Below are 16,616 nucleotides of genomic sequence, written 5' to 3' on the forward strand. Positions count from 1 at the left end.
TCCCCTACACTCCCCCTTTCTCCCCCTGCCCCCCACCATATTTACTCCTCTTCCTTTTCCCTTCAAAAAAGAACAGTCCTCCTGGAGGTATCGACCAAACTTGGCATAACAAGTTACAATAAGACTAGGCATATACCCTAATAGCGAGGCTGGACGAGGTAATACAATAAGGAAAAGGGTCCCCCAAACAGGCAAAAGAGTCAGAGACACCCCCCTCTCCCACTTTTAGGAGTCCCACAAAAACAGCAAACTATACAACCATAAGATACATGCAGAGGACCTAGGTCAGACTTAACCAGGCTCCCGATTGTTGGTTCTATTTCCTTGAGTCCTTGTGAGCCCCAGTTAGTTGATTCTGTGGACCATGTTCTTGTGATTTGCTTCTGATTTTGTGACCAGGTTTAAAATTAAAAAAAAAAAATTTTTTTTTAAATACTCTTTGTAGCCCAAGCTGGCTCTTGAACTTAATACTCTTTCACCTTAGTTTCTTGTGCTAGGATCATAGGAGTAGGCCATCACGCTTGGCTAATTAATATATTTTTTAGTTGGAATGTTTATGAACGGTATGAAAATCAGTATCCACAAAGGATGTGCCTGAGCTTAAGTCTTTCTCTCTCTTGGTCTCCTGGGAAGTCCATTTCATTCCAGGAGATAACCACTGTCACTACCTTTGAGAGTGATTTTTGTCTATCAGCTCTCTCAATTCCTTCCTTGTCTGTGAGATGTGTGGCCTTTCCAGGCCCTCATGACCTCAAATCTGCTTGACTTTATAAATAAACATTTATATGTGTGTATTTAATGTACATATACAACATCTTTCTCCCTATGGCCTTCTGGGCCGGTTTTCATCACATTGCTTCCTGGATGAAGAACCTGGAAGGGTGAGGGGCAAGGGGTTGGGGGTGACAGAGAAGAGGACCTGAGGGACTGAGGCTAGGGTTGAGTGATGGATTGCTCTGAAGCTCTGTGGGGATTCCTAGTCTTATTTCTCTCACTAGGCCCTCTTCCAGCTCCGTCCAGCTCAAGCCTCTCTTTTCCTAAGGCCGAGACAGAGATAGAGAGATACAGAGACAGAGACGCCGAGGCACCAGCATCTCTCCCCCCCCACCCAATCGTCCCGCCCCACAGCTCTGACGGACGTCCACTTTTAGCCAATGGCGCACGCGAATTGCCCTAGACGGGCCAATGAGAGACAGAGGAGGGCGGAAGCTTGCCCGCCCCCCCACTCTAGGCTTGGTTGAGCCGTGCAGGTAGGTCCGGGGCCGGGGGAGCTGCCGTTGGCACTGCTGCCCCGGGGGGTGGGGGCGCGGCGGGTCGGGGTGATGGTGGCGCAGAGTGGGGCGTCCCGTCCCGGGGACGCCGCGGGAGACGCCGCCGCGGGGCGGAGGGAGGCCAAGGGGTCGCGGGCGCGGGCGCCGCCGAGGGCCCTGAAGGCGGCCGGGCTGAGGACGCGGGGACGCATGTGTGGGGCGCGGAGACCCCCGGCCGGCGCCCACCCGCAAAGCCTGGGCCTCGGGCCGTGGGCCGCGGCGGACCCGGAGACTGGCGGTCAGCGGGCCTGTGGCGGAGGGGGGGGGGTCGCCGAGCGGAGCCCCGGGGCGCCAGGCCGAGCGAGGTGGGACGGACCGCGGCGGGCAGGACGGGAAGCGGCATCCCTCGGGCCGCCCCCTCCTGAGGCAAGTCGGGCAACGACCACGGGCTCCGGGCCCCGAGCCCCGGCGGCCCCCTCCTAACAATGGGGACCGGGCCGGAGGAGTCGCGGGCCGCGAGGGGTGGGGGAAGCTCCGGGACACGGGTCCGAGGCGGGGGAGGGGCGCGGACTCGCCGCCCGGGGGTCGCGTCGCGTCACGGGGTGGGGGCGGGGGGCGCTCAGGCTTGCCTAAGAGTCGGGTCAAGAGTCAAACTCCTCTGGTCCCCACCCCCCAAATCCGATGAGCGGTTAGCAAAGTGATGCCAAGTCTCCCTAACCGAAGTGACAAAACGCGGAGAGGGAGCAAACCCACTCCAGAGCTTTATTTATTTATTTATTTTAAAAAACGGGGGGCTTTGACTCTGATTTTAAGAAATTCTTTTTAAAGAGGTGAGTGTGTTATTTTGTGTTCCTACTCGGGCAAGTCTCCATTTTAAGTGAAGCAGTAACTGGTTAAGCTGGAATTTTCATTCAGGCTTAGGATTTAAGGCTCCTACAAGGGCCATTTAGTCCATCCTTCTGAGTCCCTGCAAACCTAACACCCCCCCATCTTCAAAATCATTTCCTCTGGTCTGCTTTTAAAGATCTCTGGGCAAGAAGGGGTCTTTTCTCCCCTCCCCCCCTCTTTTTGCTTGTAGTACTAAAGTGAAGAATAGTTATTATTATTATTATTTAGAATCAACCCTGAAACAATTTTAAGAAAAGTTAGGACATAGGAATTGTCAGAAAGGTTTTAGGTTTATTAAAAGTAGTTGTAGACTTTTTCAGGTGGTTAGTTAATAAATAATTTTCAGAAGTGCTTATGAAATTCTCTGGGAGAATAACTTTTCCTCTGGGATTTTGGTTTTCTGAATCTTTGATAAGTAGTTTCTGATTATTTAAAATTTATGTCCTTTGGTGTAAAATATTTCTACACATATCTAGAGATACACATATGCACTTCCCAAAGTGAATTGTATATTTTACCTTTTTCTTTGTTTGATACCATCTCTAGCCTTACCTGACAGTACCCCCCCACACACACTCACTGTGTCTACGAGGCCGGTGTTGAACTCCTAGACAACAGCCTGCCTCAGCCTCCTCTGTGCTGGGATTAAAGGTGTGCACCACACCTAGCACTTGTACACGTTTTAGGATGGGTAGGCTGTTGGCACTTAATATCCTTCCCAGATAGAATAAGCTATTTACATATTCTAGATTCTTCCATCTAAATGAAAACTCCTCCTTTTCAGATCTTCCCACTTCCTTATCCGTGGTAACTGAGGGAATTCCTTAGTCTCTTCCTGCTTCTTTCTGAGTCTCGTCTAAACTATTCCTGACACTATGAATGCTATCTGGATGCCTCTTAAGGTAAGATGGATTGGCTTTTCCTTATTACTTCATATGTGTATTTTAGAAGCAAGAATATTTGTTCATTTATTTGTGTTTTGAGACAGGGTCGCATTGTAGCCTGGGCTGGTCTGGAACTTTTTATGTTGCTGAGCTTGGCCTTAACTTCATGAACGTCCTACCTCAACATTCCAAAAGATAGGATTATAGGTGTTGGCCTCTGACCAGATCTATCTATAGTGTTCTTGAATTTGCTGTTCTTCAATTACCTTGCATTGTACTCATCCTCAGAACAATTAGCATCTTAGAATTTGTGTTATTGCTGTTCTTGGTTATTGATGTTAAAATATTAATGAAGTTCTCAAATTAACTTTTATAGTAATGATGAGTCCATTTTTTAAACTTTAAATTATTACAGCTTACATATTTGTAAAATTCTGTTCTAAACCTGGTAGATGGGTTGTCAATTCAGACTTCGAGGTCCATTTTCAAACAGGTACTTTGGAGTCATATGAACTTGGGTGTGTCCCACTTTTGCAAATCAGTAGCTGATTCATGTGTTACAAAAGATGTGTCATTAACCATTTGTTTACTATGAAGTTTCATATAGTATGTTAAGGTTTATGTGTACAGCTCTTTGACTGCTGTGCTGCTTCTTAGGCCAGTGCGTGAACCCTTACACTAATGTTTTTCAACAGGTAGCCATTGTGTCTTTTCTCTCACAGGGCAGACCTTTCTTACTTGGGCCATGTGGACGGTGACCATTTGATTAAAAAAAAAACTTTCTATGATTGTTTTGTGTCTCTTATGGCTCTTTCTGATCTGTTTAGAGATGGCAAAAGAACTCTTGGTTAGGACTAAAAGAGGACAAAACTTAAGGCGTGAGAGTGAGGAAGTGAGAGGAAGGACCAAGAACTGATGAGTAGTGCTAGAAGTCCTTTGTCAGCCTGGCCTTCCTTGAGAGTCAGATAACAATAGAGTTAAGATTGTTTCGTGGTGATCTGCTTAGCTAATGCCTGAATAGTGTACCGGGGAAATCAAAATAATGCAGTCTGTGCAACCTAAATATTTGGACTTTGGGGAAATCTTTAGATAATGTAGACTGAATCTTATCCTCATGTATGTTCTGGCTGCTGTTGTTGGATAATGAGTTGAATATTATTGGAGAATGGATAAGGGTACAAGGCGACACATTCTTTCCAGCCTTTTCCTCATGCTACAGTTCGAGGGGTTGAATGGGGAAGCAACCTATAATTTGAGTGCCTAGGAACTGGAAGACCTTGTGTAATTGTGTTTCCACTTCTTTTTTAAAAAAATACATTTATTTTTATTTATGTGCATTTTTTAAAAAATTTATTTATTTAATATTCTGTCTGTGTGTGTGTCTGCAGGCCAGAAGAGGGCACCTTCTTACATTACAATAATGGTGGCTCATTACAGATGGTTGTGAGCCACCATGTGGTTGCCAGGAATTGAACTCAGGACCTTTGGAAGAGCAGGCAATGCTCTTAACCACTGAGCCATCTCTCCAGCCCCATTTATGTGCATTGTTGTTTTGCTTGCATGTGTATCTGTGTGAAGTCTCAGAACTCCTGGGGCCAGAGTTACAGACAATGGTGAACTGCCATGTGGGTACTGGGAATTGAACCCAGGTTCTTTGGAAGTGCTCTTAACTGCTGAGCCATCTCTCCAGCCCCTGTGTTTCCGCTTCTTAACAATTGTTTTGTGCTAGGACTTGCTGACTTCTATGATTAGTATATTAGATTTCATGTTGCTATTTCTTTGGCATTAAGATATTAAATATACTGAGGCCTACTTTTTAAAAATGTGTGTAGTGTTTAATGTTTTACCTCTATTATTGGTAAATTTGGGGTATTATAATACTATAACTTCTACTGTTAGATCAGAGTCCTTTGGCATGACAAAAATACAGACCAAAAGTCAGTGTCCTTTAGTGTGTATGAATTATTATCTATTAACTACTTGGAAAAATGTAGTTACGTAGCTGTCTTGTTTTTTTTTATGTTCCCTACCAATCGTTTGATCATCGTAAAACGTGCTAAGTCTAAACTTTGTTGTTTTGAGATAGAACCTTGCTGTATGGCCAGGCAGTGGTGGCGTATACCTTTAATCTCAGTACTCGGGAGGCAGAGGCAGGCGGATCTCTGTGAGTTCGAGGCCAGCCTGGTCTACAAGAGCTAGTTCCAGGACAGGCACTAAAGCTACAGAGAAACCTTGTCTCGAAAAAACCAAAACAACAGCAACAACAAAACAGTAGGGATAGGGGTGTCTCTGATTCTTTTGTCTGCTTTTGGGACCTGTTTCCTCCTACTGGGTTGCCTTGTCCAGCCTTGATATAAGGGGTTTGAATCTTGTTATGCCATGTTTGGTTGATATTCCTGAGAGCCCCGCTCTTTTCTGAAGGGAGANTCAAAATATATTTAATTTGACAGAAATTGTGCTTTTTTTCTGTATTTTCAGATAGGAGTTACATTTTTATTTATTTATTTATTAGTATTTTATGTATATTGGTATTTTGCCTGTAAGTATGTCTATGTGAGGGTGTCAGATCTTCTGGAACTGGAGTTAGAGTTGTGAGCTGTCATGTGGATCCTCTGGAAGAGCAGCCAGTGGTCTTAACCACTGAACAATCTCTTTAGCTCTTTGTTTTTTGAAGCATGGTTTCTCTGTGTGTCTCTGGCCATCCTGGAACTCACTCTGTAGACCAGGCTGTCCTGTAACTCACAGAGATCCACCTTTTCTCTGCCTCCCAAGTGCTGGGATTAAAGGCGTATGCTGCTACCACCAGTGGTGAGTCAAGTCACGTTTTATTATTATTATTGTTGTTGTTTCTGCTTCTTAACAATTTTTTTTAAAGATTTATTTATTTATTATGTACACAGTGTTCAGCCTCCATGTATGCCCTCAGGCCAGAAGAGGGCACCAGATCTCATCACAGATGGTTGTGAGCCACCATGTGGTTGCTGGGAATCGAACTCAGGACCTCCGGAATAGCAGTCAGTGCTCTTAACCTCTGAGCCATCCCTCCGGCCCCTTAACAATTTTTTGAGACAGGGTTTCTCTGTAGCTTTGGGGCCTGTCCCGGAACTAGCTCTTGTAGACCAGGCTGACATTGAACTCACAGAGATCCATGCCTGTCTCTGCCTCCTGAGTGCTGCGATTAAAGGTGTGTATGGTTACACCTCACCTAAATTTTTATTTTTTAATGTTTCTTATTTCTGAGTGTCTGTGTGTACACATAGCTTACATGGAGGAGACAGTTTTCCTTCTGCTGTATGGGTTCTGAGGATCAAACTCAGGTTGACAGACTTGGCTTGTAAGTGTCTTTACCTTTTGAGGTGTCTCACCAGCCTGTTTCTTTGTATTTATATATTTATTTGTTTGTTTTTTTGAGACGGGGTTTCTATACCTCTGACTGTCCTAGAACTCATTGTGTAGATCAGGCTGACCTCAAAATCAGAGATCCACCTGCCTCTGCTTCCCAAGTGCTGGGATTAAAGTTGTGTATCACCACCTAGCTTCTTGTGTGTGTGTGTGTGTGTGTGTGTGTGTGTGGTGCATCTGTATATATAGGTAGGTATACATATATATACATATGGAGGCCAGAGGTCAATGTTGAGTGTCCTCCTCAATCACTGTCCACCATATTTTTTAAGACAGGATCTCACTGAACCTGGAGCTTACCATATAGGCTTTGTTACTTGGCCAGTGAGCTTGGGATCTTCTCATCTCCACCTCCTAATGCTTGCGCTGTAGTACTTACTGTTGTTTCTGGCCTTTTTAGGGGCGGGGGAACACAGGGGAGGTTCAAAACAAGCTTAAAATATTATTTCTTTTCACACAAAGAATTTTGTTATAATTATGTCTGTTATGCTGCTACAGGGTATATGTGGAGGTTAGAGAACAACTTTATTGAGTTTGCTCTGTCCTTGTACCTTTATATGTTTTCTGTGAATTGAATGGCAAGAGTCTTTCCCTGCTGAACCCTCTTATTGCCTTTTTAACTTTTTTTTTTTGAGACAAGTTCTCACTGTCGCTTTGCCTGGCGTGAAACACTCGATGACTATGTTGGCCTTGTTTGAGAGAGATCTGCTTGCATCTGCCACTTGAGTGCTGGGATTAAAGACATGATCCACTATATTTGGCTTTTTATGCCTTTTGTTGTTTGAGTCAAAGCCAAATATTTGAAAACAACACTTAAAAATAAGTAAAACACATGGTTCCTTCTGTCCCCCCTTGTGTCTGGATGCAAGGAAGGCTGGGTTTGAATAGTGACTGAAGTGATAACCTGAAAATGGTCCAATAATTTAGTGTATGTTGTTTGGGATGTTAATTTTATTTTATTTTTAGTTGGTTTTCTTTTTCTTCTTTCTTTTTTTGAGCCAGGGTCTCACTGTATAACTCTGGCCGTCCTGGGACTCATAGAGATTCACCTGCCTCAGCCTTCCAAGTGCTAGGATTAAAGGAGTATACTGTCAGGATCTTTTTTTTTTTTTTTTTTTTTTTTTTTTTAGACAGGGTTTCTCTGTAGAGTCGAGCCTGTCCTGGAACTTCCTCTGTAGACCAGCCTGGCCTCGAACTCACAGAGATCTGCCTGCCTCTGCCTCCCAGTGCTGGGATTAAAGGTGTGCGCCACCACCACCCAGCATGCCTGTCAGAATCTTAGTTTAAAAAGAAATTCTTTTAAATTTTAATTTATGTATGTGTCTATGTGTGCTGCTTGTGTGTGGGTACCCAGGAAGGCCAGAAGGGGATGTCAGATCTCCTAGAGCTGGAGTTATATAGGTGATGGATATGCATCACTCAACCTGGATGGGTGTTGGGTATCATATGTGGGTCTTTGATCTTAACTGCTGTTCTATTTCTCCAGTCTCCAAGAATTACCGCCCCCCCCCCCCCCAAAAAAAACAGGGTAGCATGTAGGTCAAGCTGGTCTTGAACTCATGATGGAGCTGAGTATGATCTTGAACTTCACCTCCTAAATGCTGGGATTATAGGCATAAGCAGCCATACCATGCCTGGTGTTTTTGTTTGTTTTTAATTTTATGTATGATTGTTTTGCCTGCATCTATATATGTGTACCACATGTTTGCCTGGTGTCTAAGGCATTCTCAAGAAGGGATCAGCGGGGCGGTGGTGGCGCACGCCTTTAATCCCAGCACTCAGGAGGCCGAGGCAGGCGGATCTCTGTGAGTTCTTCGAGACCAGCCTGGTCTACAGGAGCTAGTTCCAGGACAGGCTCCAAAACCATAGAGAAACCCTGTCTCGAAAAACCAAAAAAAAAAAAAAAAAAAAAAAAAAAGGGGATCAAAGGGAATTGGAACTACAGATGGTTGTTAACTGCCTTATGGGTGCTGCAAATAGAACTCAGGTCCTCTGTAAGAATAGCAGGGGGTGCTCTTAACCACTGAGCCATCTCTCTAGGTTGCCCCCCCCCTTTTTTTTAAATGTAGCGCTAGTGATCCCAAATCCAGGGCTTCAGCATGCTAGGCAGCATTTTTCCAGCTGAGCTGCATGCTAGTCCAGAGGCTCTCCCCTTCCCCCCAAGACAGATTCTTGGTACATAATCTTGGCTGCTTGGCACTCACTAGGTAGATCAGGCAGGCCTTGAACTGGTGATTCTTTTGCCTGAACCCCTTTGGGATTACTAGCTTATGTCACCATTCCTGGCCAGTGATTTTGAGTTGATTGATGATTTTTTTTTAAGGAGAGGGCTGCAAGGTCAAGCCCTAAAAAACTCATGCCAGGCGTGGTGGCACAAGCCTTTAATGCCAGTTCGCAGGAGCAGAGACAGGCAGATCTTTGTGAATTCAAGGCCAGCCTGGTCTGCATAGTGAGTTTCAGGCCAACCAGGGCTACATATTAGACCTTGTCTTAAAAATCAAAAACTAACAAAGAACGTCTGTTACACAGTACAATAAATAAAGTGGGTGATCCTGTCATTAGTGCCACTTCTTGTGAGTCTTTTGCAGTTTTTTTGTAGACTTTTTCCCTTTTTTGCTCCTAAGAATCATCTGGCTTTCCTTGACCCTGTTTCCTCATCTTGTGTGGGAGCTCTGGGGGAGTCTGTAGTGAGCCCTAAATGACTCTGTATGCTGATGATTTGCAGGTGTGTGTTTTCTGGCTCTGCCTAGTCTTCTAATCTTCAATCACAGTTACTTCCTTGATATCTTCCTGTAGCTATCTCTTTATATTTTAAGTTTTTAAAATCAGTGTATTAGATATGATTATGACAGAACAAAGTGGACTCTTAAATGTTCTCATTACTTTTGCAAGTCCAACTTCTTTTTATCTTTGTATCCTGATTACGGACAGTACTGTTATCCAACCCATCACTCAAGGTGGGTTTCAATGTCCTCCACTGTCTTTCTTGTGCCACCTCAATCACTTGAGGTTTATTTTTTTAAACTGAGGCTTATTTTTGAATTATTCATTTTCAAGTTGTTAGTTACTATTTATTGTATACGTGTGTATGTGCACACCCGCTACAGTGCACATTGGGAGATCAGAAGACAACTTTCAGGGATCAGATCCACTTTTTACTCCCATTGTGTGGGTCACCATGGTTAAACTCAGGCTGTCGAGGTTGGCAGCAGTTCCCTTTACCTGCTGAGCCATCTTTCTGGCCTATCGCCTTCTTTATAAATGTTTTCCTGCTCATTTTCACTTCTGCTTTCTGTGTTCAGACTTTTTTTTTTTTTTGCCTGCATAACGTTTCAGTCACCTCATTTATTCTCTTTGATTGCCACCTATCTTCTAAGCTTCTATCAGAAGTGACCTGGTAAATGTAGATCTTATTAAATGATCATATTCTTTTTCTATTTTGGCTCTTCAGCTTTTGAGGTACAATTCAGTTGCTTTAGCCAAATGTTCTTGATAGCCTGGCTACATCATCTCACACTCAGAGGTATAGATGTGTTGGCAGTTTTTTTTTTTTTTTTTCTTTTTCGAGACAGGGTTTCTCTGGTTTTGGAGCCTGTCCTGGAACTAGCTCTTGTAGACCAGGCTGGGCTCGAACTCACAGAGATCCGCCTGCCTCTGCCTCCCAAGTGCTGGGATTAAAGGTGTGCGCCACCACCGCCTAGCTCTCCTCCTACTTCTTTAATAACAGTTATCACAGTAGCATTAACAATAGCACAAGATGTCACTGAATGTATCTTGTGAACCCTGGTCTTTCAGTGTGCAGCGCTTGTGTTGCTTGCTGTGGGTCTCCACACCTAGGACATCTAATGCTGAGTGGCCACTAGTTTACTTCTCTTTCACTTTGTGTAGTTCCCAAGTTCTCCTGGAGTGAAGGCTGGCTCTTCTTATTTTCCTTTTTTTTCCGAGACAGGGTTTCTCTATGTAACAGCCCTGGCTGTCCTGGAACTCACTTTTTAGACCAGGCTGCACCTCAAATTTAAGAGATCCACCTGCCTCTACTTCCTGAGTGTTTTTTATTTTCTTTGCTTGCACTTAGTAAATAAATATGTTTGGAGTAGATTGTTTAAGGACATTGGGACATACCTCTTTATTGTTTTTGAGACCATCTTACTCTGTAGCCCAGTCTGGCTTGAAATTCACTATGTAGTTCATACTTACAGTGATCCTCCCACTTGGGTCTTCCAAGAACAGTGAGATATACATCTTTAGGACAATAGAAATGGAAAAGCTGAACCAGCTGTATCTGCTTGCCAGTCTTGGCGTAACTCTTTGCCAGTAGAGTCCAGGTTGGTAAGTGTAAGCAGCTTTGGGATGAGGGCTGGCAGTAGTTAGAGTTACATTCTGTGATGCCGGGGACCAAACCTATGACCTAATGTGTATTAGGGAAGCACTATACTGCCAGACTATACTATCAGCTCCCCTCCACTCTTCTTTTTATTTTTCTTCCCAGTACTGAGGATTCGATCTATGACTTGTGCTGGCATACACTTTATCATTGAGCTGTATCTCAAGCCCTTTGCTTCTGCTTGCTTTTGATGACACTCCAGTGTCAAAAAGTAACCAGAATGTTTTCACATGATTAAAGTATAGCAAAATTAATAATGTAGACCTATAATGTACCAGTCAGGCAGTATATTTGGTAGGGAACTGTTAACATTTGTTCTTAAACATTGAGTGATTTTGCCTTCACCTTTTCTAGAAAATGTTCAGTATAAGTTTAAGAGACAAAGAACACTGTGTATGTGGTGTTTGTAACAATAGTTGTATTTATCTCCTTCTTGATCATAGTTATATATGACCAGCAGGGGGAGCCAAAGTTAATTTATGTGATTATCTCAACTGATTTTCAAGTTTGTCAAGAGAAAGTAAAAATGATGAAAGTTCACAAAAAGAAACAAATCACCAAAAAGCATATGAAAAACATTTTTATTCTGATAACTAATTAAAGGTATACAAAGTGAATGATTTTCACCTATTAAATTGGCAAATTAAACCGCCAGAGATGCTAAAAATTCTCTAAACACTGAATGTGCACTGGACCAGATTTTTCTTCAAGATACTGGGTAGCACATATCAATAAACTTAAAAATGTCCTTCAGTTGGGGGTTCCAGCTCTATGAATTTATCCAAAGGGGAAAAGGATATTTATAAAAATTTATAAATAAAATATTAATTGTAGCATTATTTATATTTATATATTTATATTAAAGAAAATTGAGGCTACATCTAAATGGAGCAACACGATGAATGGGAATATAAAGATAAATTATGCTTAAGGGTAAATTTCTTTCTTTCTTTTTTTTTTTTGCTTCTCGAGACCGGGTTTCTCTGTGTAGCCTTGACTGTTCTGGAACTCACTCTGTAGACCATGCTGTCTTTGAACTCACGGAGATCCTCCTGTCTCTGCCTCCTGAGTGTTGGGATTAAAGGGCAAGATAAAAATTCAGACTACAGAACCGCTGTACTGTGGTAGACCTTTAGTGCTGTGACTTGTAAAGGGATATTTATTTACATTTTAAAAAATTTACTTTTTATTTTATGTGCATTGGTATTTTTGCCTGTATGTGTCTGTGGAGGTGTTGGAACCCCTGGAGTTGCAATTACAGACAGTGGTGAGCTGACTGGGAATTAAACCCAGGTCTTCTGGAAGAGCAACCAGTGTTTCCAACCGCTGAAGCATTTCTTCAGCCTCTATTTACTTTTAAAGATTTATTGTTATTTATATGTGTCATGTGTGTGCAGTGCCCAAGGAAGCCAGAATAGGGCATTGGATCCTCTGGAGTTGGCGGTATAGGCAGTTGTGAGCCAGTTGCTTGGAACTGAACTCAGGTCTTTTCAAAGAGGAGCAAGCACTGTTAACTGATGAGCCATTCCCCTCCAGTTTCTTTTTGGGACAGGGTGTCACTGTCTGGTGGTAGTGGGCCTGGGACTCTGTATTGACCATGTTGCCCTTGAACTCACAGAGTCTGCTTTTGATTAAAGGCTTGCCCCACCATGTGCTGCTGAAACTTAATAATTAATTAATTTGAGACAAAAGTCTCAATGTGTAGTCCTGCCTCTTTTGGAACTCACAGAGATCTGTCTGTCTCTAACTGCCTAAGTACTGAGATTGAAGGCAGGAACCAACATGTCTAGCTGAAATAAAATTTTTTGAAGATTAAGAAAAAAAGGTTTTAGTTGTGTTTATTTTACTTGAAGAGTATGGATATTTTGCCTGCATGTATGTATATGCACCACCATACTAAGTGCCTATTGATCTCAGAGGTCAGCAGAGGGTGTTGGAGCTCCAGAAATTGGAGTTGTAGTTGGTTGTGGGCTACCATGTAAGTGCTGGGTCCCCTGGAAGAGAACAAGTGCTCTGAGCTGCTGAACCAGCTCTCCAGCTCCTGAAGATTGTTTTGATTTTGTTTCTTGAAACAGCTTCTCACTCTGCCGGCCGGCCTGTACTGCCTACAGCACTGTTTAAACTAGGCGGGGCTTGATGGTTCTGCTTTTGTACCCCCAGAGTGCTTAGGATTCCTGGTGTTGACCTCCACGTCTGCCTTTTGGAGGATTTTTTTTTTTTAAATCTTAAGAATGTCAGGATGCAAGGCTATATAAAAGATTGTAAGTACGAAATAGAAGGCTATGTATTTGTTACACTTATAAAAATAAAGAGAATGGGAGGAACTTTGCCAACAACTTTATTTGCTTTTGGAAAAGCAGAACCATTTGCTGATAACCCTTTGTCATGTAGTAACTAGAAGCTTCATTGAGGTTCTCAACTGTCTCTGACTGGATTGGCACTAAGGAATGTTGGGGTGAGGTTTTGTTACATTGGCCTAAAAAAGAACCTTAGGGCTTCTTGAATTTGATTTCTATCCTGTAGGAGTCTAGGGTGAATTTATCCATATTTGTAAGTAGTTCCTGAAATATGTTTTTAACTTCGCATACCTTCTGTTGATAACCCATAGATTTTTCCCTCCATTGTTTGCTTTGTTTTGTTTTTTTTTTAAAAAAGATTTATTTATTTATTGTGTATACAGTATTTTGCCTACATGCATGCCTGCACTCCAAGAAGAAGGCACCAGATCTTATTACAGATGGTTGTAAGCCACCACATGGTTGCTGGGAATTGAACTCAGGACCTTTAGACAAGCAGGCAGTGTTCTTAACCACTGAGCCATCTCCCATTGTTTTTTGTTTTTTTAAGACAGGGTTTCTTAGAGTTTCCTGACTCTTCTGGAACTCACTCTGTAGACCAGACTGGTCTCAAACTCAGAGATCCGCCTGCTTTTATGTCCCAAGTGCTGTGATTAAAGGTGTGAGCCGCCACTGCCCTCCTAATTTTAATTTTTTATGTAAAGGTGTTTTGCCGGCATATATGTCTGTGTGCTATGCCTATACAGTACAGGAGAGGGCATTGGATCCCCTGGGACTAGAGTTACAGCCAGTAAATGAGATGCCAGTGTAGGTATTGGGAATTGAACCCGTGTCCTCTTAGGAGCAATCAGTGCTCTTAACCACTGAGCCATATCTCCAGCACTGGATTTTTCTGTCTTTTAATAAATCACATTGTCCCTTGGCTTTCATATTTTCTCAGTTGAAGATGCATGGTTTTAAATTTAATATTCAGGAAAACTTGCCTTAGCCTCTTCATTCCTTTGGCCTTTTCTGGGTCTTTGACAGCTTGATTTCCTCTCCTGGATTTATAATAATCACCCAGACCTACCTTTTCATTTCCTTTATCTTATTTTGAGACAGAGTCTTGCTATGTAAACTACAAGGCCTGGCTTTAGCTTTCACATTCTGGGATTACAGGCATATGCTACCACACTTGGTATTCATTTACTTACTTTATTTTTGAGATGGGGCTCATAGAGCCTAGGCAGGCCTTCAACTCACGTGTAATTCTCCTGTTCTCCTTTATGAGTTTTGGAACTATAGGATGGTGTATGTGGTACTGGGGATGGGTTCCAGTACTTCAAGCGTATCACAAAAGCACTGTGCTAGCTAAACAACATCCTATCCCTGGTTTTATTTTTCTGTTAAAATTTTTTGTACATTTATTTATTATATGTGCTTGTGTATGTATGAGATCACAGAAGCATACCATGGAAATTGTATGGAGATCACAGGACAACTTGTATGAGTTAGTTTCTCTTCTTTCACTATGTGGGTCCTCAGGGTTGAATTCAGGCCATCATAAGGCTTGGAAACAGGACTTTATTTACCTCCTAGGCCACTTGCTGGCCTGAGGCTTTTATTTTTTAATAGTATTTTTTTGAGCTCTGTAGGTAGCACATACTTGTAAATACCAGCACTTGGAAGATTGAGGCAGAAGGATCAACCTGAGTTTGAGGCCAGCTGGGGCTATATAGTGAATCACTGAGCCACCTCCTCAGTAGAAATACAATTACTATACGTGCAGTGGTGGTGCATGCCTTTAATGTCAGTATTTGGGAGGTAGAGGCAGAGGCAGGCAGATCTCTGTATTCAAGGCCAGCCTGGTCTACTAAGCAAGTTCCACAGGATAGTAAGTGTTGTTACCCGGTCGTATTATTTGTATATTGACATGACATAGCCTTATTGGATTTATTAGTGCCAATAGTTTGTGATTTCCTCCTTGTGTTTTCTGATGTTTCTTTTCTTTAGACAGGATCTCTGTCATGCATCCCAGGCTGGACTCAGATTTACTATGTAGTAGTATGGTTAGCCTTCTGCTTCCACTTCTTTTTTTTTTTTTAACATTTGTTTATTATTTATTATGTATACAGTATTCTTTCTGTGTGTATGCTTGCAGGCCAGAAGAGGGCACCAGACCTCATTACAGATGGTTGTGAGCCACCATGTGGTTGCTGGGAATTGAACTTAGGACCTTTGGAAGAGCAGGCAATGCTCTTAACCACTGAGCCATCTCTCCAGCCCCCTGCTTCCACTTCTAAGTGCTAGGGGATTACAGGCATGTGCCACACCCAGTTAGTTCTGTATAGGATTTTCTTTTCTTTTTTTAAATACTTAATTTATGTGCATTGGTGTTTTACCTGCATATAAGTCTGTATGAGGGTGCCAGGTCCCCTTGAACTAAAGTTACAGACAGTTGTGAGCTGCCATGTGGGTCCTGGGAATTGAACCTAGGTCCTCTGTAAGAGCAATCAGTGCTATTAACTGTTAAGCCATCTCTCTAGCCCTAGGATTTTTTTTATATACAAGATTATATTCTCTGCAAATAAAAGTGGTCTTATTTTTTCTTTTTTATCAGATGTTTTTACTTTTTTCTTGACTATTTGCATATGCTAGATAACCTTTAGTACAATATTGACTAGAAGTAGTTAATAGTGTACAAATTTGTTTTATTCTTGATCTTAGAGGAAAGAATTTTTCTACCAAGATTTCGAATCTGGTCTTGCTCAGCTTTAATTCCAGTATTTGTAAGCAGAGGCAGTGGATATCTGTAAATTCAAGGCTTGCCTAGTCTAAATAGTGAGTTCCAGACAAGCCAGGGCTACACAGTGAGACCCTGTCCTCCCTGCAACCTCCCTCCCCCCAAAGTATGTATATTAAACCCACGTACATACACACACACACCACACTCACTCTCTCTCTCTCTCTCTCTCTCTCTCTCGCTCGCTCGCTCGCTCTCTCTCTCTCTCTCTCTCGCTCGCTCTCGCTCTCGCTCTTGCTCTCGCTCTCTAGGTCTGGTTTTATAGCAGTGTAGATCTATTATATTCCTGGCACTCAAGAGTCTGAAGTGGGAGGTTAGCTACAAGTTCAAGCCAGCCTAAGCTACATATCTTAGAAAAAAAAAAAAATCAGCCAGGCAGTGGTGGCGCACTCCTTTAATCCCAGCACTAGGGAGGCAGAGGCAGTCGGATCTCTGAGTTTGAGGCCAGCGTGGTCTACAAGAGCTAGTTCTAGGACAGGCTCCAAAGCAACACAGAGAAACCCTGTCCCAAAAAACAAACAAACAAACAAACAAACAAACTCAACTATGAATTCTTCATAGTTACCATTTAATCAAGTTGAGGAAGTTTCCTTCAATTTCTAGCTTGTTAAATTCTATTTTTGTTTTGTTCTGCTTTTTGAGACAGGTTTTTTCCGTGTAGCTTCGGATACTGTTTTGGAACTACCTGTATAGACCAGGCTAGCCTTGAACTCACAGAGATCTGCCTGT

At 42.6% G+C, this 16,616-nt stretch overlaps 1 protein-coding gene across 6 annotated transcripts in view; it reads left to right on the forward strand.

The window, feature by feature from the left end:
- The first annotated feature begins 1,232 nt into the window (after window positions 1-1,232).
- Kansl1 (KAT8 regulatory NSL complex subunit 1) overlaps window positions 1,233-16,616 on the forward strand; it is a 122,130-nt gene continuing 106,746 nt past the window's right edge. For 3 of the 6 annotated variants that reach the window (XM_050120385.1, XM_050120382.1, XM_050120387.1), the window contains exon 1: window positions 2,472-3,040. The gene's annotated coding sequence lies outside the window, so the exon portion shown is untranslated. Of the gene's footprint in view, window positions 1,251-2,470; window positions 3,041-16,616 lie in introns of those variants that run through there. The other 3 variants (XM_050120388.1, XM_050120390.1, XM_050120384.1) reach the window with 2 other exon arrangements.

Source organism: Alexandromys fortis, unplaced genomic scaffold (assembly GCF_014885135.2).
Source record: "Alexandromys fortis isolate MF-2015 unplaced genomic scaffold, M_Fortis_MF-2015_v1.1 scaffold_174, whole genome shotgun sequence".
NCBI classification, from domain to species: domain Eukaryota; kingdom Metazoa; phylum Chordata; class Mammalia; order Rodentia; family Cricetidae; genus Alexandromys; species Alexandromys fortis.